The sequence below is a fragment of the Canis aureus genome, chromosome 1 (genome assembly GCF_053574225.1).
Source record: "Canis aureus isolate CA01 chromosome 1, VMU_Caureus_v.1.0, whole genome shotgun sequence".
Classification (NCBI taxonomy): Eukaryota; Metazoa; Chordata; class Mammalia; order Carnivora; family Canidae; genus Canis; species Canis aureus.
The window spans coordinates 14,796,026-14,819,009 of NC_135611.1; the positions used below are offsets into that span (position 1 = coordinate 14,796,026).

At 41.1% G+C, this 22,984-nt stretch overlaps 1 long non-coding RNA gene across 1 annotated transcript in view; it reads left to right on the forward strand.

Moving 5' to 3' along the window:
• LOC144310296 (uncharacterized) overlaps nucleotides 1-22,079 on the forward strand; it is a 31,342-nt gene extending 9,263 nt beyond the window's left edge. Inside the window, exons 2-3 of the long non-coding RNA XR_013376019.1 lie at nucleotides 15,936-17,619; nucleotides 19,427-22,079. This is a non-coding gene — a long non-coding RNA (uncharacterized LOC144310296). The remainder of the gene's footprint in view (nucleotides 1-15,935; nucleotides 17,620-19,426) is intronic.
• Nucleotides 22,080-22,984: the final 905 nt, after the last annotated feature.

Below are 22,984 nucleotides of genomic sequence, written 5' to 3' on the forward strand. Positions count from 1 at the left end.
AGAAAGTGACGGAGGCCTAATTCAAATCCTGGTTGGCCACCCAAAGCTACACTTCCAACCACTGTACCATCTAGAGAATGTGAAATACTTTCAATTCAAGGAGCGAAAGAATTTAAAATGACATTTACCACTTGTGTCCTCACTATAAAAGCCACAGATGTTCACTATTCAAAATCTGATTAATAAAAGAATTTGAATTTGATTAATATTAAGAATTTTAAATCAGCTGTAATTCCACTGCCTACAGATAGCTACTACACATTTCATTTCTGATATTTTCCTGTGATTGTACATGTGTGAGTATGCATGCATATGTGTGTATATTTGTGCAGAGTAGATAGATATAAACTTGTTTTGGAGGTGCTAAATTTTTATCTTAAGACTTATTATATTAATTTTGGGATTGTTCATTGATAGTATATAGAAATAGAATTCATTTGTGTACATTGATCTTGTATTCCACACCTTGCTAACTTGTTCATTTTAATTCTGTGTGTGTGTATTCTTTTTATTTATTTATTTTTAATAAATTTATTTTTTATTGGTGTTCAATTTGCCAACATATGAATGACACCCAGTGCTCATCCCATCAAGTGCCCCCCTCAGTGCCCGTCACCCAGTCACCCCACCCCCTGCCCACCTCCCCTTCCACAACCCCTAATTCATTTCCCAGAGTTAGGAGTCTCTCATGTTCTATCTCCCTTTCTGATATTTCCCACTCATTTTTTCTCCTTTCCCCTTTATTCCCTTTCACTATTTTTTTATATTCCCCAAATGAATGAGACCATATAATGTTTGTCCTTCTTCGATGTGTGTATTCTTTTTAAAAACGTTTTATTGAAATTCAATTTGCCAGCATTTAGTATAACACCCAGTGCTCATCCCACCAAGTGCCCTCCTTCAGGACCGTCACCCAGTTACCCCACCCTCCCACGTCCTCCCCTTCTGCAACCCTTTGTTTGTTTCCCAGAGTTAACAATCTCTCCTGGTTTGTCTTCCTCTCTAATTTTACCCCACTCACTTTCCCTCTTTTCCCTTATAGTCCCTTTCACTATTTCTTATATTCCATATATGAGTGAAACCATATGATGATTGTCTTTCTCTGATTGACTCATTTCATTCAGCATAATACCCTCCAGTTCCACCCGTGTTGAAGCAAATGGTAGGTATTCATCCTTTCTGATGGCTGAGTACTATTCCATTGTATACATAGACCACATCTTCTTTATCCAGTCATCTGTCGAAGGACATCGTGGCTCCTTCCATAGTTTGGCTATTGTGGACATTGCTGCTATGAACATTGGGGTGTGGGTGTCCCATCATTTCACTACATCAGTATCTTTGGGTAAATACCCAGTGGTGCAATTGCTGGTTGTAGAGTAGCTCTATTTTTAACTGTTTGAGGAACCTCCACACTGTTTTCCAGAGTGGCTGCACCAGCTTGCATTCCCATCAACAGTGCAAGAGGGTTCCCCTTTCTCTATATTTTTGCCAACATTTGTTGTTTCCTGTCTTGTTAATTTTAGTCACTCTCACTGGTGTAAAGTATCTCATTGTGGTTTTGATTTGTATTTCTCTGATGGCAAGTGATGTGGAGCATTTTTTCACGTGCTTGTTGGCCATGTTGTGTGTATATCCTTTAGGATTTTCTGTATGTAGGATAACGAGTCTGTGAATAAAGACAAGTTTCAATTTTTTCTTTCTGACTAGTGTGCCTTCTTAAATGCTCTGTTTGCACTGGCTAGAACTTCTAGTGCAATGCTGAAGAGGTGAGAGTGAAAATCCTTACCTTATTCTCAATCTTAGGGGAAAAAATTCAATCTTTCACTATTGAGTATGATATTAACTGTCCATTTTCATAAGTGCCCTTTATTAGATTGTGGAAGTAACTTTCTATTCCCCTATACTGAGGGGCTTTTATTATAAATAGGTATTGGATTTTGTCGTATGCTTTTCCTGGGTCTTTTGAGGTGATCATGTGGGTTTTGTACTTTATTATATGGTGTATTATATTAAACGATATTTAGATGTGGAACCAATGCATTCCTGGGATAAATCCCACTAGGTCGTAATGTATCATTTTTGTTATATGTTGCTGATTTCAGCTGTGGCTGGTGGCTGCCTCTCATCACCTGTCCTCACTATGAAGCTGGGGGACGGGCTGGAGGGGAACAGCCCCAGGCTCAAATGCCACAGGCTTCCACTGATCTTACCGGAGTTCAGTACTTTATCTCAAACAAATTCTTCTCAATTTGTTGTATGACTTTGGTCTATTTACAGAGTACCGAAATGCTTGTTTTTGATAATTTTGTCCAGTTTTATCATTGCTTCTTGGGGAAGGGATCTAGCATGCTTCTCCGTCCGTCATTCTAGTGATCCTGCCCCTGCCTTAACTGCCCCCCGCCCCCAGTGGTTTCTATAGGGATGTGACATACATCCCTAACTACCCACTCTACCGTAGTCAATGTTGCTTCCACGTCATGCAAAATGTAGAAACCTTATTATGCATAGGTTCATCTACTGCTGTTAGGTTTATATATAGGTTCATTATCTCGTAATATATAGGTCCGTTTACCATTTCTAAGGAGCATATGTAAACACTCACTCCATCTCCTGTCCTTTACACTATACTATCATACATCCTTAGGTATCTGCAAACAATTTTCAGGGTTTAGATGGAATAATCATTAAGCCCCTTTTCATTTAAAAAAAAACACAAATACTTTTAACAAGCAAAGAAAATTATAACAAAAATTCTTTACATGTGTATCTGTGAATAGCACATGCCTTTTCTTAAGTTTAAAGAGGGAAAACAAGCCTTTGTATTTTAGGGACTAGTGCCTAGAATAATAGCTCTAATTCTTTCACTGTATAAAAGGTACAGAGGGTTATTTGGGGCAAAGGTATTATGTGCAGAGTGAGTGACCTGTGTATATTTGTAACACCTTTGCCCCCATGCAATCACACAGAACTGAACTCACATACCTTTTACACCAGGCAAGAATCTGCATCCACCAGTATTTCGTGACTATGTGATCACTAATCATTAATATCTCTTTGACATTTCAGGAAATGGTACATTTTCCGCTCCTAATTGTTCTAGTTTATAGCAATGTAATTGAGGGAAAGCTTTTGGGGCAATGTCTTTGTTTTAGTTGTGCTTATTTTTTGGAGAACAAATGGTATATTTACTTTTCAGTGCTATCTCTTAGCATATATATTTTTCTCTTGCCCCAAAATTACCTCTTGGAGAGGTACACTGTTAACTTTCTGGTATGTTCACATGTCTAGTTATGCCCAATTTATTTATCATGGAAACTTAGTTTTTAGCGATCAGAGGACATGTTTATCTAACTTGCCACGAAGAGGTACATTATGCTTGTGCTTCATTCCTTGTCTGGAATGTTTCTTATCTTCTCATTCTTCTAAGTCTCCACCATCCTCACAGACTGGGCTCACGTCTCATCTTTCAGGAACCTTTCCATGATCATCCCGCCTGGAAATGGTCATTTTCTCCTTCCTTCCTTTATTCTTTTAGCAAATATGTATTGAGTGCTCATGCTTTGTAAGACATTGATTAGGTGAATAGAATTTATATAAAAATTGTATCAAATAATTTTGCACTTGTAGATGTATATGTGCTATACCTTATTTCCTCAGTTAAACTGTGAGTTGCTTGGGCTACATCCTCCATCTTATTATTTATTACATTCCTTATAAAATTTAGTAAGGTGGCTCCTGTTTAGTAAGGCTTAAAGAAGTTTATATGATGATTACATTTGTAGACTTTCCTTAAAAATACTTAAGCTTGCAAGACACAAACAGCTCCAATACTTATATCATTTAATCATTCCACCCAAAATATCCCAATACAGGTATGGAACAAAATGTTGAAGCTATTCAGAAGTCAGTCACTTTGTCACATCTACATAAGGACTCCTACCTGGCTCTCTCCACTCCTGTTATTTTTCCAGGTCCTGTAAGACTGGTGTGTGTGCATGTGTGCCTGTGTGTGTGAGAGACCATATAAATATAACACCATATAAAGCATTAAATAATCCTGACCTGTGTCAGATTCCCACAGAGTGTGCCTGAGAGTATAGGGCCTCGTAGATGGGGCATTGTCCTGGAAATTAGGACATAAAGCTTATAATCCCTCACTAATATCCACCTCCTCCTTTGCAAAATGTAGGATATGGGAGATACTGGGCTGAGTGATGGCTACAATCTCTTAGAGCTCTAAAATTACATGAGCTTCTGCAGACTGATTCTTTGAATAAAAATCAGGAAGTGAAACATCAGAATTTGGTGTACAAATATAGTCTACATCACTTGCAAATTTTAGCCTGCTGTCTCCTCGTTTTCTAATGTTTATGATGAACCATCTCTGTGAATCCTGGTTTCCCAGTTGAGAAGGCCCTTCTCACCCCGTTTGTATGTCTGTGAGTCTTACCATGCTTCAGTGTCAGATTCCACCACTCTCAGAGGAGAGGAACTAACCTGTCTTCTCCAACCATCTGGCACCCCTGAGCCTCATCTCCCTCTGAGCTACCACACCCCCTACCACCCAGCCCTCTTTTCTCCTGAAGTATTTTTTTTTTCTCCCGAAGTATTTCTATGTGTAATTCTTCTCTATCCTATGGGACATGGACCATATGTTACATTTCTTTTTATGACTCTGTGTCGAATAAATAAACTGATGAAAGCTTGATTTTTAAATTCAAACATTCACATTTGTAAACTGCTGAAAACCTTTCAGAGGCATGGGTAGAATGCAGGACATTTTTATATAAGTTAGATATGTAGCAAACTACCTTAATGGAATATTTGCTTCATATAAGCTTAAAGAGCTGATTTTAACCAGTAATATTTATATGAAATAGGCTACTTTAGGGTGTAAACTGCTACAACCATATTGTAAAGCAAAGTGACAAGATGTATAAAGAATCTTAAAATTTTCTGTACTTTCTAATATACTTAGTCCTGGGAATGTATTCTAAGGAAATAATCCTAAACCAGAAAAAGGAGAAAAAAAAGGCTTGATATGCAAACCTGTGCATAATAGGATAGTCTGCAATATTAATATCTCCAAATAAGTGAATGGGCAAATGCATCGTATACACATGAGACACTATTATGCAACCGTTAAAAATGTAGTTGATAAAATGTGTACCAACACAGGGACATACTCTAATATAATGTTGAATGAAAAGCATCAGGTTATAAAAGTTTACAAATAGCAAGGTCAAAACAACATCCAAAGGGGTGCCTGGGTGGTTTGGTGGGTTAAGCGTCTTGACTCTTGATTTTGGCTCAGGTGATGATCTCAGGGTCATGAGATCAAGCCCCGTGTCCGGCTCCACACTGAGCATGGAGCCTCCTCAGGATTCTTTCTCTCTCTCTCCCTCTCCTTCTGCCCCTCCCCAGCCCAGCTCACGCTCTCTCTGTACAATACAAAACAAATATGCAAAAATATGAGTAGAAAAAAAGAAATGGAGGAGAGAATTCTAAAATGCTAAGAAGAGTTATCTCTTGATGGCAAAACTGCGATTTGAATTTTTTTCTTTCCCTTTCTACCTTACTCTGTTTTCCACAATGTGAATATTGAGCATCTATTCATTTTGGAATGGAAAACAATTTCAAACACAGGGGCATCGAGGATTTAAGTTTTAAGCAGATATTTTTTAGCACTCAAATGTCTTAGTGATTTCAGGTCTGGAGAAGGTGTGGTTGTCTAAATAGAAGTTGAATCTTTTCTGTCATCCTCTCAGTGTTTTCAAGTCTGAAGAGAGCTCCAACCACTGGGTCACTCTTTTGAGGCCCTTCCTCAAACTTTCTGTTCATGCTGCCCCATGAAGTCCTTGGACTGTTCGGACTTGCACTGAGTTGAGAATAAGCTTTGAAGAAAGAGACTCACACCTCCTTTCCTCCACTTAATGATCAGGATCCCAGCACAGTCAGGCAGTTTTCAATCATTCCTTTTTCCCTCAGAAGAGGCCAAAATCCTTGCTGTGGTTCATTACATCTGGCTCATCAGGGTGTCAGAGATTCTTGGTGGTCTTTTCACATCAAGGACGGCACCCATGAGGTACGTCCAGCCATGGGACATACACACTGAGGCAGCTAGTGGGCAAATTTATGATACTAATAAAAGTGCATTTTGCTTACTGCTGGACTTTATTTGCCTGGCACTAAGTTTTAATGTTTAAATGTCCTGTTTAGGAATATCTGCCTTAGAATACTTAGTGAATTTTAATCAGAAGGAATCACAAAGGAATGATTCTAACAGGATCAGGTTTTACCACTGAAAAGGGAAAGAGAGTATCCTGAGAAACAGAACTGAAACCAAAGTGATAGAAAATGAAACGAAACTGAAACCTAGCCAGGAAAGCTATTAAAAAAAAAAAGTCCTGATCTTAACAGAGTCACAGCAGGTAACTAGATATGAAGCAGTATTACCAAAAGTAAGAGAAATAAATGTCTTAAATTGTCCTAGGTTACATTTGTACTCATAACGAAACAGGTAACCAGCTGTGTGACTTTGCTGAAGTTACTTAACATCTCTGAGTGTCAGTTTACTCGTCTGTGAAAATAGTTGTAACAGCACACACCAGCTGAGATTAAATATAGACTCTCAGGGCTGGAGGGGGCCTCAGGGATCATTGTGCCATGCCTCCTCCCAGTCACCCGACATGCAGGGCCACGTCTCTCATGGCAGCAGGAGTTGCTGCAGGGCCCACTGAGGTCTCAGGCAAACTGAATCCCAAGTAATGTGAGGGACAGGGTGAGAGGAGAAAGGGTGAGAGGACATTAAACGGATCTGGCTCCAGAAGACAGCTCTGTGGGGACAGCTGAGGGGCTGGGGAGCCTGGGGCAGCATCCAGGCGATCACCACTCTCACTCTCTCTCACCACAGAGAGAGAGTCTGTGGTGCTATCAGGTGAGGACTGAGCCAAGCACAGGAGACAGGGATGGGGACTACCAGATAGGGGTGCTGTGTAGACAGGACACCGGGTTGAGAAGAGAAGAGAAGAGCAGAGAAGAGCCTGGGGCTTGTCTAAATACTCTGCTAGCACCATCTTGAAATTCTTAATAACCTCTTAACAATTTCACTTTGCCTTGGACTCCACAAATTATGTAGCCAGTCCTGGTACAATAAGCAAGCCTCGCTTCTCAGAGGGCTGGGGAAGATGAGTAAGGGGACACTGAGAGATCAGGAATTGCCCTGGCATGTGTGACTCTTTCCTATGTCCCAGGGAATGGGTAGGACAAGGCTGCATTGTGCTTCCTGCCCCCTGAGGACTGGCCTAGCACCGATGGGACTAATCTGAGGGTTTGTGGGGACTGGGGTTCATTCCCAGAGGCAGCTCCATGGAGGTGTCTGGGAGTGGCAAGGGCCAGGTGGTTATCCTATTCCCCATGTATTTTGTTGAGGTAAAATTCACATAACATGAAAGTAACCATTTTAAGGTATAGAGTTCAATGGCATTTGGTACACTCACAGTGTTGGGCAATCTTCACGTCTATCTAGTTCCAAAACATTCTCATCACGTCAGAGGAACTCCCCCCCCAACCATCAGGCAGTCACTCCCCATCCCCCACTTCCCTCAACTCCTGGCAACCATGACTTTGCTTTCTATGCCTATGGATTTACCTATTCTGGACATGTCATATAAATGGAAGCATATACTATGTGGCTTTTTGTCTGCCTTCTTTCTCTTAGCATAATGTTTTTGAGGTTCACTCACATTGTAGAATGTAGCATGTCACACTGGAGTATTATGGACCAATTATATTCCATTGTATCGATATACCACATTTTGTTCCTCCACAAAGCCACTGACGGCCATGTGGGTTGTTTCCACCTTCTGGCTGTTGTGAATAGTGCTGTAATGAACATTTGTGTCCAGGTACAAATGTTTGAGTACCTGTTTCTATTCTTTTGGGGTATATACCTAGGATTCTGGATCATATGTTCATTCTGTTTAATTTTTTGAGGAACCACCAAACCGTTGCCAGGGTGGCTGCACCATTTTACATTCCCACCAGCAATGGAGGAGCATTCCAATTTCTCCATGTCCTTGCCAACACTGTTTATTTTTGTTAACTTTCTTTCTAATTGTAGCCATCCTCACGGATGGGAAGTGGTATTTTGCAGTGGTTTTGATTTGCATTTGCTTAATGACTAATGATGTTGAACATCTTTTCATGTGCATGTTGGTCACTTATATATCTTCTTGGAGAAATGTCAATGCCAGTCCTTTGCTCACTTTTGAATTTGGTTGTTTGTCATTTTGTCATTGAATTCTAAGAGTTCCTTATATGTTTGATACAAATCTCTTACTGAATATATGATTTGCAAATATTTTCTCCCATTCCGTAGGTTGCTTTTTCACTTTCTTAATAGTCTATTGATGCACAAAAGCTTTCAATTTTTATGAAATCCAGTTTGTTTTTCCTTTTGTTGCTTGTGCCTTTTTTTTTTTTTTTTTTTTTGGTCATTTTAAAGAATCCATTGCCAAACCTAAGGTCAGGAAAATTTACTCCTATGTTTTCTTCTAAGAGTTTTATAGTTTTAGTTTCTGAATTTAGGTCTTTGATCCATTTGATGTGGTTTTTGTATATCCTGTAAAATAGAGGTCCATCTTCATTCTTTTGCTTAATGGAGATCTAGTTGACCCAGCGCCATTTACTGACTCCCCATTTTATCGGCTTGGAACCCTGGTTACTTAGTCATAGACATACATATTTATGTCTGGACTCTTGATTCAATTCCATTGATCCATATGTCTTAGTTTTAATTGGTGTGGATAAGAATGTGTCAGAATGGGCTGCAGTCTGCCTTGCACAGAGTCATGGTAATACATCAATACATCCTGGCCAAAGGTGAGACACATAGTGCTTGGTAAATTTGAAAAAGAGCAGAGCTTTTAACATTAAGCATAAATACCACCAACACAAATGCCAAGACAACAATCTAGGGACTTGTTCAAGAACCTGGGATAAAAATATAAGACAAGCTGAGCAGCCTTACTTGGCCAATCTGTCCTAGAAGCAATGGTTCTTATCTTGGTGGATGAACTCGTTCTACAAATACAAGTAAACATCTTAAGGAAGGGCAGATCCATTAAGAACAATGCAAACAATTCAGAACATGGTGCTCCGTAAGCTAAAACCAGGAATAAATTATGATGTGTGGACTCAAAGCTATTTTAAATCATCCCTTTGTTTTCCCATCGACCACATAACAATTTTTTCCCTCTCTCTCTCTCAATAAAGTGGTCAAACTTTCTGAGAGTAAATTTAGTTCAAATATATTCAATCAAGTAGTCCAAATAATTTTTTATTTACTATTTCAATTTTAAATAAGTTAGTAAGTAATATGTTTCAATGTTATCAATGTTATGATTATATATTTATGTAATTATAATTGTTTTATTTATAGTTCCTTGTTTGTATTTATTTTCCTTGTACTAATCATTAGTAACCCCTCATCAATGAAAATGCTTAAAAGTAACCCTTTAACTCAACAATTTATCAGGTGTTTACATTTTGTACCATGGTAGATGAGGACGTTTGTTTATTCATCAAGCAAACATTGAGCACACACAGTCTGGGCCCTAGGGTGGGACAGGACAGGCCCTGGCTTCCTATAATTGCTGGGTCCTCAGGAGGACCTATAACAGGCAATGAAGCAGAGGTCTCAAATTGTTTCCAGGGTCCACCTTCCCTGGCTCCCCCAGCTGCATCCTGCTCCAGGGCTCGGAGCTTACCAGCTAATCAAACCCACAGGTATGGGGCCCACCAAGACACATAGGAGTTTCTTATGTGGAGTTTTGCTGGGATGCTAAGGGAAATCTCAAAAGAATGAGAGCAAAGAAGAAAACAACAAAGCAGAGAAAGAGACAAGTTTACTGAACATGGATCATCTATTCCAAGGGAACAGAATTCTTGATTTCAGTCTTACAAAGAAGATCTTTTCCCAAACCCCAGTTTTCTACATACCACCCCCAATACTCCTCCATTCACCTTCCCTTGGCTGCCACAGTCTCATAGACCTTAGGGAGGGAAAGGACCTTTCCTGGGGCTGCATAGGCTATTCTTGTTAGGTTACAGAATCTTCAGATTATCTCCAGGGGTAATTTTTTTTTAAAGATTTAATTTATTTATTCATGAGCATCACAGAGAGAGAGAGAGAGACAGGCAGAGACACAGGCAGAGGGAGAAGCAGGCTCCATGCAGGGAGCCTGACATGGGACTCGATCCCAGGTCTCCAGGACCACACCCTGGGCTGAAGGCGGCGCTAAACCGCTGAGCCACCCGGGCTGCCCTCTCCAGGGGTAATTAATTTAGGAATGAACCTCTCTCCAGCCCTGGGCCCGCCCAAACCTTTGCGGGGCTGGGAGGCAGAAGTGCAACGGGAGGCCATGCACCGTATGTCTAAATGTTTTAGTTATAAATCACGCTAACAAACTGTGAAATCACATGTCCTCCTTCCTTGACAAATATAATTTCATAATGACATGGATGGCAGGTTCCTGTTTAGAATTCCCTACCCCTATTTCTCTTCTTGTTTTGGTCCATAAAGGATCTTTCATATACGTATATATACACTCCAGGTGACATGTCCATGTTCTGTATTATTTCTTATTACCTTTTGTTGTAATTATAACTGTCATCATTTCATGGTGACAATCTACAATTATTTCAATAAAAATTAAAATTAAAAAAAAAAGAGGAAGGAGGAATGAAGAGAGAGAGAGAGAACGTCTGTGTGTGGGGCTTTGTGTGCAATATGACCCATAGACCCAAACTAGTGGTGCCCCTGTACAGGGCCTGTCTGCTTCACAAGAGCACCTGTAGCCACATTCAGCTTGCTCCCTCCTCACAGGACTAGAAACCCACAGAAGAGGTCTTGCCTACTACTTACTCAGTGTTCCCCCTTTCCAAACCATGTTCTAGGTAACCAGGGCCTTGGAATTCCCTACAGGGGCCTGCACAGCCTTTCTCTTTTGCTGTCACTCTGAGGGTCTTGATAAACTGGTGGTGTGGACACCTCCAGGGCCAGGGGTGGGCCAAGGGGTGGCTGTTTGTGAAGACCATGAACAAAATTTGATTTGGCAAATGAAGAACCTAGAATGCTGATAATCCTGGTAGTGACCCAGTGGGGAACGAGGGCAGGCACATTATTTCTCTCCCCTTTACCCATAGAATTCTGGAAAAGACAGCGAGAAGGCAGAGTCAGCTCTGGTCCACTCCCTGAGCTCCTAAGAGCGGGACATGTTCATAAAACACACAAGAAGTAAGATCCACTGTTCTGTTCCAGTCAACCACTAGCCTTCAAGTAAAATGTCAGGCACCAATCCAAGGATTAAAGGTAAAGCAGGGCATGCTCCATTATTTCACTCCTCAAATCATGGGTTGATTTACTTCTCTGGAAAGAAGGGCCATTGATTTTGGCATCCAGCATGCAATAGTTCAAAGTACAGTAACATTTTCTAGGTCCTTTTGGCTCCACCAGGACATCTGACCAGGAAGCCCACAGCAGTGAAGAGCCGCTTCTAGTGTCAAGTCCTGTCAGACACGAAGGCTTCCTGATGAACACAACAACCCCATTCTCTGAGGATTAAAGTGAACTAAGACCTGGCTGTTATGGCACAGGAGGAAGTAGGGCACAGGGAAGAGCTAATCGCAGTGGAAGAAGGTTCTGGATATCTAATATTAGTAACAGAATCATCCAACAATCACCAAGTGCAGGATGTTTTAGAGTTTGGAGAATTTCTTTTTCTATTCCAGCCCAATTTATATTTCACAGCAGACTTTTGGAATTCCCGTCTTGCGTATTTATGCACTGTCTAGTTCCCCTCCCAAAGGGATTTGAAGCAGCTTATCTCCTGTAATGTTAATGGGTTTGGGTCCTGAAACTCTTCAAAATGCATTTGGTTTTGTATTAGCCAACTAAAATATCTCTTGGGAAATTGTCAGAGAACATAAATAATCGAGGAAGGAGAGGCAAAGTCGAGCTAGAGGGCACTTGTGTCTAAGTGTACTGGGAACATGCTTCTGCTGTGGCCATACTGGGGGGAAGGGCATGACATTTCAAAAAATGATTTCTATGGCATTGTTCTCCCCAGTGGCCCTACTGGGGAGAACAGGGCCTGACACTGCTGACTAGAGCCGAGTGTCCTAATCTGGGCACTGTAGCCCCGGGAAAGGGACAGGGATGTCTGGTGGCCTCAGTCACCAAAATATTATTTATCACGTGTGCCATGTTGGAAATCACTAGGTCTAGCCGTATTGTATGCTTCTCCATCTGGGTGTCTCCATGAGCTGCTCCAGGGCTGGGAAGAGAGCTCATTTGTATTTATGTCCTAAGAACAGGGCATCACACCTGGCATCTGGTAGGCACTAAATAAATGTTGAGCAGAATCTGCAAGCATGCTTTTTATAGATTTCTCCAAGTCATCTATTAGAATGTTGAGCAGTAAAAGATCAAGGACAGAACTATTGATCCTCCAGGTGCCAGGTTGACAATAATTTATTAATCCATATTGGAGGGATATTAAGTCTAAAAAGGAGGAGACTTTGCAGGACATGAGAGTTTTACTCAAACACTAGGAAGTTTGTCCCAGGAGCAAGCCGGGACCCAATGGGTAAAAAATAGAGGAAAGGTGAAGTTCCCTCAAGAACAGTTTCATGGGCTAGGGCTTCAGGAGATGGGCATTCTCACTGCTGCTGGAATGAAGGTAGATGCACAATTTTTCTGGGATGGAATTTGATAACGTGTTTGAAAGTCTTAAATAACATGTAGAACTCTAGAATCTAGAGTCTCATTTCTAGACTTTGTTCACTGAAACTTATCAGCATCACAAAGATATGTGTACATGGATGTTCAGCACAATATTAGTTATAATAATGAAACATTTAGAACAACATGAACTTTCTATATAAATCATGATATCTATATATATTCACATATATCTATTTTCATTCAATGGAATAGTATACAGCTGTTAAAATGGTGCTGTACAGTTACACTTATTTATGTTTTTATTTTATTTTATTTTATTTATTCGACAGAGAGAGAGTGAGCACAAGCAGGGGGAGGGGCAGAGGGAGGGGGAGAAGCAGGTTCCCTGCTGAGCAGGGCCCAATGCGGGGCTCAAACCCAGGACCCTGAGACTATGACCTGAGCCGAAGGCAGATGCTTAACCAAATGAACCACTCAGATGCCCCGGGTTATACTTATTTGAATGAAAATATGTTTGTACTATATGGCTAAATAGAAAAAGCAGGATACAAATGGTACAATTTTAATTTAACAAATATATTTGTATGTATATATATAGAGAGAGACAGAAATTTATGAAGAATATATATCAAAGTGCAGCTGGTGGTTATCTCTGGGTTGCAGGAACACAAGTAATTTAACATTTTTGGTTTTGTTTTTTTTTAATTTTTTTTTTATTTATTTATGATAGTCACACAGAGAGAGAGAGAGAGGCAGAAACACAGGCAGAGGGAGAAGCAGGCTCCATGCACCGGGAGCCCGACGTGGGATTCGATCCAGGGTCTCCCGGATCGCGCCCTGGGCCAAAGGCAGGCGCCAAACTGCTGCGCCACCCAGGGATCCCACATTTTTGGTTTTTATCTGTTATTTTTAAGCTTTTATCTATGGATATGTGATACTGTAGTCCTAATACTAATTCTAATTCTATTACTAATACTAATACTAATACTAATACTAATGCTAATTAATACTAATACTAATACGAAAGTTGGGACTGATGAAAACATGTCCCTGCTGTCCATTAAGTTGTGAGCTTTCTGCTTTCCAAAGTGCTCAGCTAGAGATGAAGTGGTTTCATGGCTGGATGTTGTAGGAGGGAAGCTGAACAGAAGAGGCTAAAGCCACTTCCAGTTGTACATATTCTGATTCTGTAAAGGAAGATGGTGACATTGGAAAAGTTCTTCACACACTTTGTCAGGCAAACGTGGTTTTTCAGAAATAATATTTAAGTATTTCGCAAGGCTTGTTTTTGATGATGAGAATATTGTTTAAAATCAGAAGTTATATCCTTTTTTTTTTTTTTTTTTTAAACAGAGCAAACCCATTATTTACAAGTTTTACATACTTGCTTAGCCCAGGAAAGAGCAATCAGGAACTCAATGATTTTTTTTTTTTTAAGAGAGGGAGAGAGAGCAGGGTGAGGGGCAGAGGGAGAGGGAAAGAGAGAATCCCAAGCAGACTCCATACCCAGTACAGCCCAATGTGGGGCTCGATCTCACATCCCTGAGATCATGACCTGAGTTGAAATTGAGAGTGGGACGCATGGGCAGCCACGGTGGCACAGCGGTTTAGCACCGCCTGCGGCCCAGGGCGCGATCCTGGAGTCCCAGGATTGAGTCCCAACGTCAGGCTCCCTGCATGGAGCCTGCTTCTCCCTCTGCCTGTGTCTCTACCTCTCTCTCTCTCTCTCTCTCTCTGTCTCTCATGAATAAATAAATAAAATCTTAAAAAAAAAAGAGAGAGAGTGGGACCCTTAAATGACTGAGCCACCCAGGTCCCTTAGAAGTTATTCTTAATATTTGCCTCTTTCTATGACTTCTCAATAAGCAACCAAGTAAGAACTGGAATATTCTCATGTTGTTCATTCATTTGGCACCAAATACCTTTGTGTCTGGCCCTGAAAACAGAAATAATATTTGCTTCTCATCCCACCGGGCACAACGTAAGCTCCATGAGGCCAGGGATTTATTTATTTTGTTCCAGAGCCCAGAAGAGTGCCTGGCACACATAAAGCACTCAGTAAATATTTTGTGAATGAATAAATGAATATTGGCGCAGGAGAATAAGCAACTTGGAAGAAAGCTGCTCTGCAAATACATACTTTGGGTTATATTCATTTTAATTACTTTAAAAACACGAATTTGTAAACAGAATTCCAAAACAAAAACTTTTTTTTTTTTGCAATCACTTTTTCAAATTACTAACATTCTTTAAAAGTCAGGTATGATCTTTATACAGCCATATATATATAAAAGGGCCGCCTGGGTGGCTCAGCAGTTGAGTGTCTGCCTTCCGCTCAGGTCATGATCCCAGGGTCCTGGGATCGAGTCCTGCATCGGGCTTGCTGCATGGAGCTTGCTTCTCTCTCTGCCTGTGTCTCTGCCTCTCTCTCTATGTCTCTCATGAATGAATAAATAAAATCTTTAAAAAGTATAAAAATAAAATAACAAATGAAAACCATGGATTATGTTCTAGGTAACTACTGTTCGATAGAACTTTCAGCAACAAGAGACATATTCTATATCTGGAGGCCCCAGTATGATGGTCATTAGCCACATGAGGTGCTGGGCTCATGAGAAGCGGCTGGGTGAGAAAGACGAGCTGAATTTTAAATCTTATTTAACTCTACTTGATACAAATTTAAATTTGAATGGCCACGTATAGTTGGGGGCTATATACTGGACAGTGCAGTTCAAGAGCACACTTCTGGTCTTAGTGCATGTGACAAAGTAAATACCTTGTGTTTACCAAGATACTGTATAAAAGCCTGAAACCACCCCTGCAATCTACATGGAATCTTAGAAATAAATAAACCCAGGAAACCAGCATGGATGACAGTCGAGCATCTTGCATAGATTTTAAAAAGTTCTTTATCACACAGCCTTCCTAATCTGCAGTAGTACTGCTACATTCTGGACATTCCTTAAATTTACTTGTATCCAAAATAAGGTCTGTATACATCACAAAATCCAAAGCAAGGACGTGTGCAGGACACGCTGTCCCCATTAGAATAAAAAGTGCAGCAGTTCACTTGAGGAATATCCTAGCTCTTATTCTTGAGCGTCCGTTTTGCCAGTTGACTAATGTGCAATACTGCTTTGGTGATATTAGACACAAATACAGCGTTTTGTTTGTTTTCACTTAGAGATCCCTGTGATGATGTTATCTCCAAAGCAGAGATCAGCGTCGGGGGATTGGGTGAACGTAGAACTGAGGCAACCACTCAGAAGAGCCAGCCCACTGCCTGCCCCAGAAGCCTTCATGAAACATTCATGCAGAGTGTTCTTCTTTAAATTAACTGACTATTTATCTTAATTCTTCATCTTATTGATGTGTAACTGTCCTATGGCCATTCTTAGTGATATAGATGTTACCATGGGTCAAAGAACAGGAAGCAATTTAGGGAGAAAAGCATAAATGGAGGGAGAAGGCAGTTAAACAGTATATTTTTGTGGACTTGTTGTGAAGTTTATGAAGAATTATAACCAGTTGTTGGATGAGGTGCGATCAGAAAACAGCTAAGCTTCAAACATGGGAGACTAGAAGCCTTGGGGGTCATTTTTGAGTGCTTCCGAGGCTGTATCTCAATTTCTGACCTGTCACTAATTTCTATATTTCCAATTTAACTCTTCCTCTCCGATCCCACTGCCAACATCAGACTCAAAGACTCCAACCTTGGATTATACATTCTGTCTGTCTAACCCTAGTGCCATGGACTGAATATTTGTCTACCCACCCACCCCCAATTCTTATGTTGAAATCCTAATCCCCAGTAGGATGGTATTAGTACATGATTAGGTCAAAAATACAGAACCAAAGAGGTAAATGCACCCCAGTGTTTATAGCAGCATTATCAACAATAGCCAAACTACACAAAGAGCCCAAGTGTCCAACAAAAGATGAATGGATAAAGAAGATGTGTGTGTGTGTGTGCGCGCGTGCACGCACGTGTATACAATGGAATACCACTCAGCCTTCAGAAAGAATGAAATCTTGCCATTTGCAATGGTGTTGATAGAACTAGAGTATATCATGCTAAGCGAAGTAAATCAGAGAAAGACAAATAACATATGATTTCATGCATATGGGGAATTTAGGAAATGAAACAGATGAACATAGGGGAAGCGGGAAAAAAGAGAGAGGGAAGCAAACCACAAGAGACTCTTAAGGATAGAGAAGAAACTGGGGGTTGATGAGAGAGGTGGGTGGGGGATGGGCTAGAAGGGTGATGGGATTAAGGATTAGGGCACTTACTAAAATGAGTACTGAGTGTCATATGTAAGTGATGAATCACTAAATTCTATTGCTGAAACCAATATCACACTATATGTTAGTTAACTAGAATCTAAATAAAAATTTGGAAGAAAAGAAAGGGAGGCAGGCCTTCGGGAGGTGATTAGGTCCTGAGGAAGCAAGCCTCGTGAATTGGGCTAGGGCTCTTTTGTGAGACCCAGAGAGCTCCCTCCCTCTTTCTGCTATGTAAGGACACAGCGAGGATTTGGCTGTCTATGACCTGGGAAGAAGACCTCACCAGACACGGAAGCCAGCGCCTCGATCATGCACTTCCAGCTTCCAGAACTGCAAGAGATAAACATCTGTTGTTTATAAGTCATCCAACCTGTGGTCCTTTATTGCTGTAGCCTGAATGGACGGAGACACCCAGGTCAAAGAGGTCTCCCTGCATTCCTATTCCAGGTGAATATTTCTGAAAGGATGCTTTCACCATTCACCTGGCAACGGACTGGAATGAACGTCACTCTTCACACCCAGGGGCTATAATGGTTTGTTACTTATTGCAACAGGCCCCAATTTGATCTTGGCGATGTGAGGTAAGAATGAATGTAAGATTGTCTTTGCTGGGAATCTAGAGTCCCATCTACCACAAATTGACATGTAACCTTGGGCAAGTCACCTTATCCCTGGGCCTGAGATTCCTCCTCTAATCCTCTAAATTCCTCATCCCAAAATAGCACCATGAGACTTGATAATGTTTAAGTTCCCTTCCAGCTCAAATTTAAAGATGATTTTCCTGCAGTCCCCTAATTTTCCAGGTCTTTCACAGTTTCATCCTATTCTCTCTAATCAAAACTACCTTCTGCTTCTCGATATTTAGATTTCGGACCTCTCATTGCTTACTTTTGTCATCCTAGCCCAAAGCCCCCATCCTGGGTCACATCGGCACATGTTGATTTAACCTTGTTAATACACAGTTATCCTCTGCATGTAATCATCTTTGTTCCCAATTGCAGTAGGCAGCTCAATAACAGGGATCATATTTCATACTTCAAGCATATTGTCTTAGTCTATATATTGAGTCTAGTGTTGTTTTAAAGCTGTTGCAGACATATCTGAGCAGGCCCGTGAGTCCAAGGCCACAGTTTGTGAAGCCCAACATAGTGGGCCGCCATGCCCTGCTGGCAACCTGGTGGATGCCTTTGCTCAATTAAATTTCTTGTAATTCCAGTTCCTCTTTTGCTATCATTGCCATGCATTCTACAGCGTGTTTTATTGGTGGAAGTTGTATCTTTACAGCAGTGGTTCTTAAACTTTTTGGCCTTAAAACCTCTTTATATCCCTTTTTTAAAAAGATTTTATTTATTTATTTGACAGAAAGAGAGAAAGCACGCATGAGGGGATCCCTGGGTGGCTCAGCAGTTTAGTGCCTGCCTTCGGCCCAGGGCGTGATCCTGGAGTCCTGGGTTCGAGTCCCACATCAGGTTCCCTACATGGAGCCTGCTTCTCCCTCTGTCTGTGTCTCTGCCTCTCTCTCTCTCTGTCTCTCATGAATAAATAAATAAAATCTTAAAAAAAAAAGCACACATGAGTTGGGGGGTGGGGAGAGGGAGAGGGAGAAGCAGGCTCCCCGATGAGCAGGGAGCCTGACACGGGGTCCGTCCTAGGACCCTGGGATCCTGACCTGAGCTGAAGGCAGACACTTAACCAACTGAGCCACCCAGGTGCCCCGACCTCTTTACACTCTTAAAATTCGTTGGAACTCCAAAGGGCTCTGGCTTATGTGAGTCCTAGCCCCATAGCTATTTACTATATTATATTTTTTAAAGTATTAAATCATTTAAAAGCAATAATAAAGCCATCATTTGTTAACATAAATGACGTATGTTCATGAAGGATGGCTGTATTTTCCAAAACCAAAAACAGTGAGCAAAGTGGCATTGTTTTACATTTTTTGCAAATCTCTTCAATATCAGGCTTTATATCTCTTTAATAATCAAACAGCTGGTTTCTCACATCTACTTCTGCATTCACTCTGTTGTAATATGTTGTTTTAGTTTAAGTACATGGGGGGATAATCTGGCCTGGCACAGATATGTGTTTGGAAAAGAGAGGAGAATTGTCATAGCTCTTTCATACAATTGTGGGTATTTTTCTTTGAAACCTCACCACAAGGAGATAACAGTTTCTTAAGGTTAGCTATAATGTGGAATCTGAAATTCTATCTGAAATTTCCCCAGGTGGTTGCATTAGTCCATTGGTCCATCATGCATTTTGGATGTATCTTTTTATTTGTGCCCATGCATAATTTTATAATGTTGTGCATTCACTATTTGGAAAATATTGGTTCACTGAGTTGTGGAGATCTTCCAAATATTGACCCATGTCATTATACAATTTCAGCACTAATCTCATCTAATGGGTCAAGAACTAAGAAGCCGTCAAACTCTTGATGCTTGATACAAGATTTTTTTTAAACCTAATTTTTGCTTGTAAAAGGTCAAAGGAAACAAATACTGTTGGTGGCTTTTCCTCGGTGTGACAAGCTCATTTGGTTCATTTTCAAAAAATGACTGCCAAGCAGTCAAGTCTGAATAACCATATTTGCCAGTCGCTCTTCCAAGTAAAAAAAGTGTTCCATGAAAAAAGCAGTTGGTTCAGCCCCCAACTCAAACAACCATACAAGTGCTTTTCTTTGACGTCACCATGGTGGTTGGATTGCAGCAAAAGTCCTTTGTGTGCACTTTCTGTTTCATCACACAGAATAGTCAAGAGACACAGTGAAAGGTCAAGATTTAATGAAATTACTAGTATATACTTCTTTACCAAAGACATTCTTATGAAAAAAACGGACTTTTTTTTTTTTTTTTAACCCAACACAGACAGCAGTGAAGAATCCACGACTGCTGGTGCAGCCTGGGACCACTGCCATGCTTTCTACTAAGGTTTGTAGCATCAGCGCAAATGGCAACACAACGAAAGCAGCAATTAACATTTAGCACTATTACAATAATAATTTTGACTTTGCAACCTCTTGAGAGGGCCTTGGACAACCACAGGGGACCATGTCATCACACTTTGAGAACTGCCACTTTACATCCTGTTATGGGCTGAAATTGTCTTTCCCATAAAATTTATACACTGAAGCCCTAATCCCAGTACCTCCTATCGTGACCGTGTTTGGAATAGGACCTTGAAAGAGGAGGTGATTAAGTTAAAATGAGACCCTGAGGGTGGCCCTAATCCCATCTGACGAGCGTCCTTATAAGAAGAAATCAGGACACACAGATAGACACCAGGAATGTGTGTGCACAGAGGATCCACCGTATGAAGAGGCAGCAAGAAGGTGGCTGTCTGCCAGCCAGGGAGAGAGGCCTCAGAGGACACCAGCCCTGCCAGCACCATGAACATGGATTTTCAGCCTCCTGACTGTGAGAAAGTAAATTTCTGCTGTCTAAGCCATTCAGCCTGCCCTTCTGTTATGGCAGCCTGAGCAGACTAACGCATCCTTCTCATGCCCATCCTGTGCATCAGATGGCTTCTGGCATAACGGCCCTTGAAAGCCATTCCCCTCCTTCTTGGTGTGGTAGGGCTGCTCAGGTGCGTGCATGCACCTGTCCCGAGCTCCTGCGCCAGAGCCTGCCAGGTTCCTTTGTGTGGATACCGCCCTGGTCCACATTTTCACTCTAGCCTACCCCCCACCCCCCATGTGCTGCTTTGCTTCATTATGAGATCTTTGAGTTCGTGGACCAATTCAATGTCTGCTCCATAGCCTCAGGGCACCGAGCAGCGCTCAATACATATCTATCACTGAGGGGTTGCCATTCATCCTTCCCTTGTGTCCAGGAGCTCTCAGAGGCAAATCACACTCTTCTCTGACAGAGTTTTACTCCACGATCTCCTGACCCATAGACACAATTTGCATAATATGAGTTTGGATGCATTTTTAGCAAATTTTTAAAAATTATCATAAGCATATATTACTCTTCCTTTTTTTGGTATATTTTTTTATTGGAATTTGACTTGCTAACATATAGTGTAACACCCAGTGCTCATCCTGTCAAGTGCCCCCCTCAGTGCCCGTCACCAGTCACCCCATCCCCCCACCCACCTCCCCTTCCACTACCCCTTGTTTGTTTCCTGGAGTTAGGAGTCTCTCATGTTCTGTCTCCCTCTCTGATATTTCCCATCATTTTCTCTCCTTTCCCCTTTATTCCCTTTCACTATATTTATGTTCCCCGTATGGGTGAAACCATATAATGATTGTCCTGCAATTGACCTACTTCACTCAGCATAATACCCTTCAATTCCATCCACATTGAAGCAAATGGTGGGTATTCATCATTTCTCATGGCTGAGGAATATTCCATCATGTACATAGGCCACATCTTCTTTATCCAGTCATCTGTTGATGGACACAGAGGCTACTTCCACAGTTTGGCTATTGTGGACAATACTGCTATGAACATTGGGGTGCAGGTGTCTCAGTAGTTCACTGCATCTGTATCCTTGGGGTAAAATCCCCAGCAGTGCAATTGCTGGGTTGTAGGGCAGGTCTATTTTTAGCTCTTTGAGGAACCTCCACACAGTTTTCCAGAGTGGCTGCACCAGTTCACATCCCCACCAACAGTGCAAGAGGGTTCCCCTTTCTCCACATCCTCTCCAACATTTGTTGTTTCCTGTCTTGTTAATTTTCACCATTCTCACTGGTGTGAGGTGATATCTCATTGTGGTTTTGATTTGCATTTCCCTGATGGCAAGTGATGTGGAGCATTGTCTCATGTGCTTGTTGGCCATGTCTGTGTCTTCTTTGGTGAAATTTCTGTTCATGTCTTTTGCCCATTTCATGATTGGATTGTTTGTTTCTTTGCTGTTGAGTTTAATAAGTTCTTGATAGGCCTTTATCTGATAGGTCATTTGCAAATATCTTCTCCCATTCTGTAGGTTGTCTTTTAGTTTTGTTGACTGTTTCTTTTGCTGTGCAGAAGCTTTTAATCTTTTTTTTTTTAATTTTTATTTATTTATGATAGTCACAGAGAGAGAAAGAGAGGCAGAGACACAGGCAGAGGGAGAAGCAGGCTCCATGCACCAGGAGCCCGATGTGGGATTCGATCCCGGGTCTCCAGGATCACGCCCTGAGCCAAAGGCAGGTGCCAAACCGCTGCGCCACCCAGGGATCCCCAGAAGCTTTTAATCTTGAAGTCCCAATAGTTCAGTTTTGCTTTTGCTTTTGTTTCCCTTGCCTTCATAGATGTATCTTGCAAGAAGTTGCTGTGGCCAAGTTCAAAAAGGGTGTTGCCTGTGTTCTCCTCTAGGATTTTGATGGATTCTTGTCTCACTTTTACATCTTTCATCCATTATGAGTTTATCGTTGTGTCTGGTGTAAGAGAATGGTCTAGTTTCATTCTTCTGCACGTGGCTGTCCAATTTTCCCAGCACCATTTATTGAAGAGACTGTCCTTTATCCAGTGGATAGTCTTTCCTGCTTTGTCAAATATTAGTTGACCATAGAGTTAAGGGCTCATTTCTGGCTTCTCTATTCTGTTCCATTTCATCTCTGTGTCTGTTTGTGTGCCAGTACCACACTGTCTTGATGAGCACAGCTTTGTAGTACAACTTGAAATCTGGCATTGTGATGCCCCTGGCTCTGGTTTTCTTTTGCAGTATTCCCCTGGCTGTTCAGGGTCTTTTCTGATTCCACACAAATCTTAAGATTATTTGTTCCAACTCTCTGAAGAAAGCCTGTGGTATTTTGATAGGGATTGCATTCAATGTGTAAATTGCCCTGGGTAGCATTGACATTTTCACAATATTAATTCTTCCAATCCATGAGCATGGAATATTTTCCATCTCTTTCTGTCTTCCTCAATTTCTTTCAGAAGTGTTCTGTAGTTTATAGGGTATAGATCCTTTACCTCTTTGGTTAGGTTTATTCCTAGGTTGTTTGTTTTTTTGTTTGTT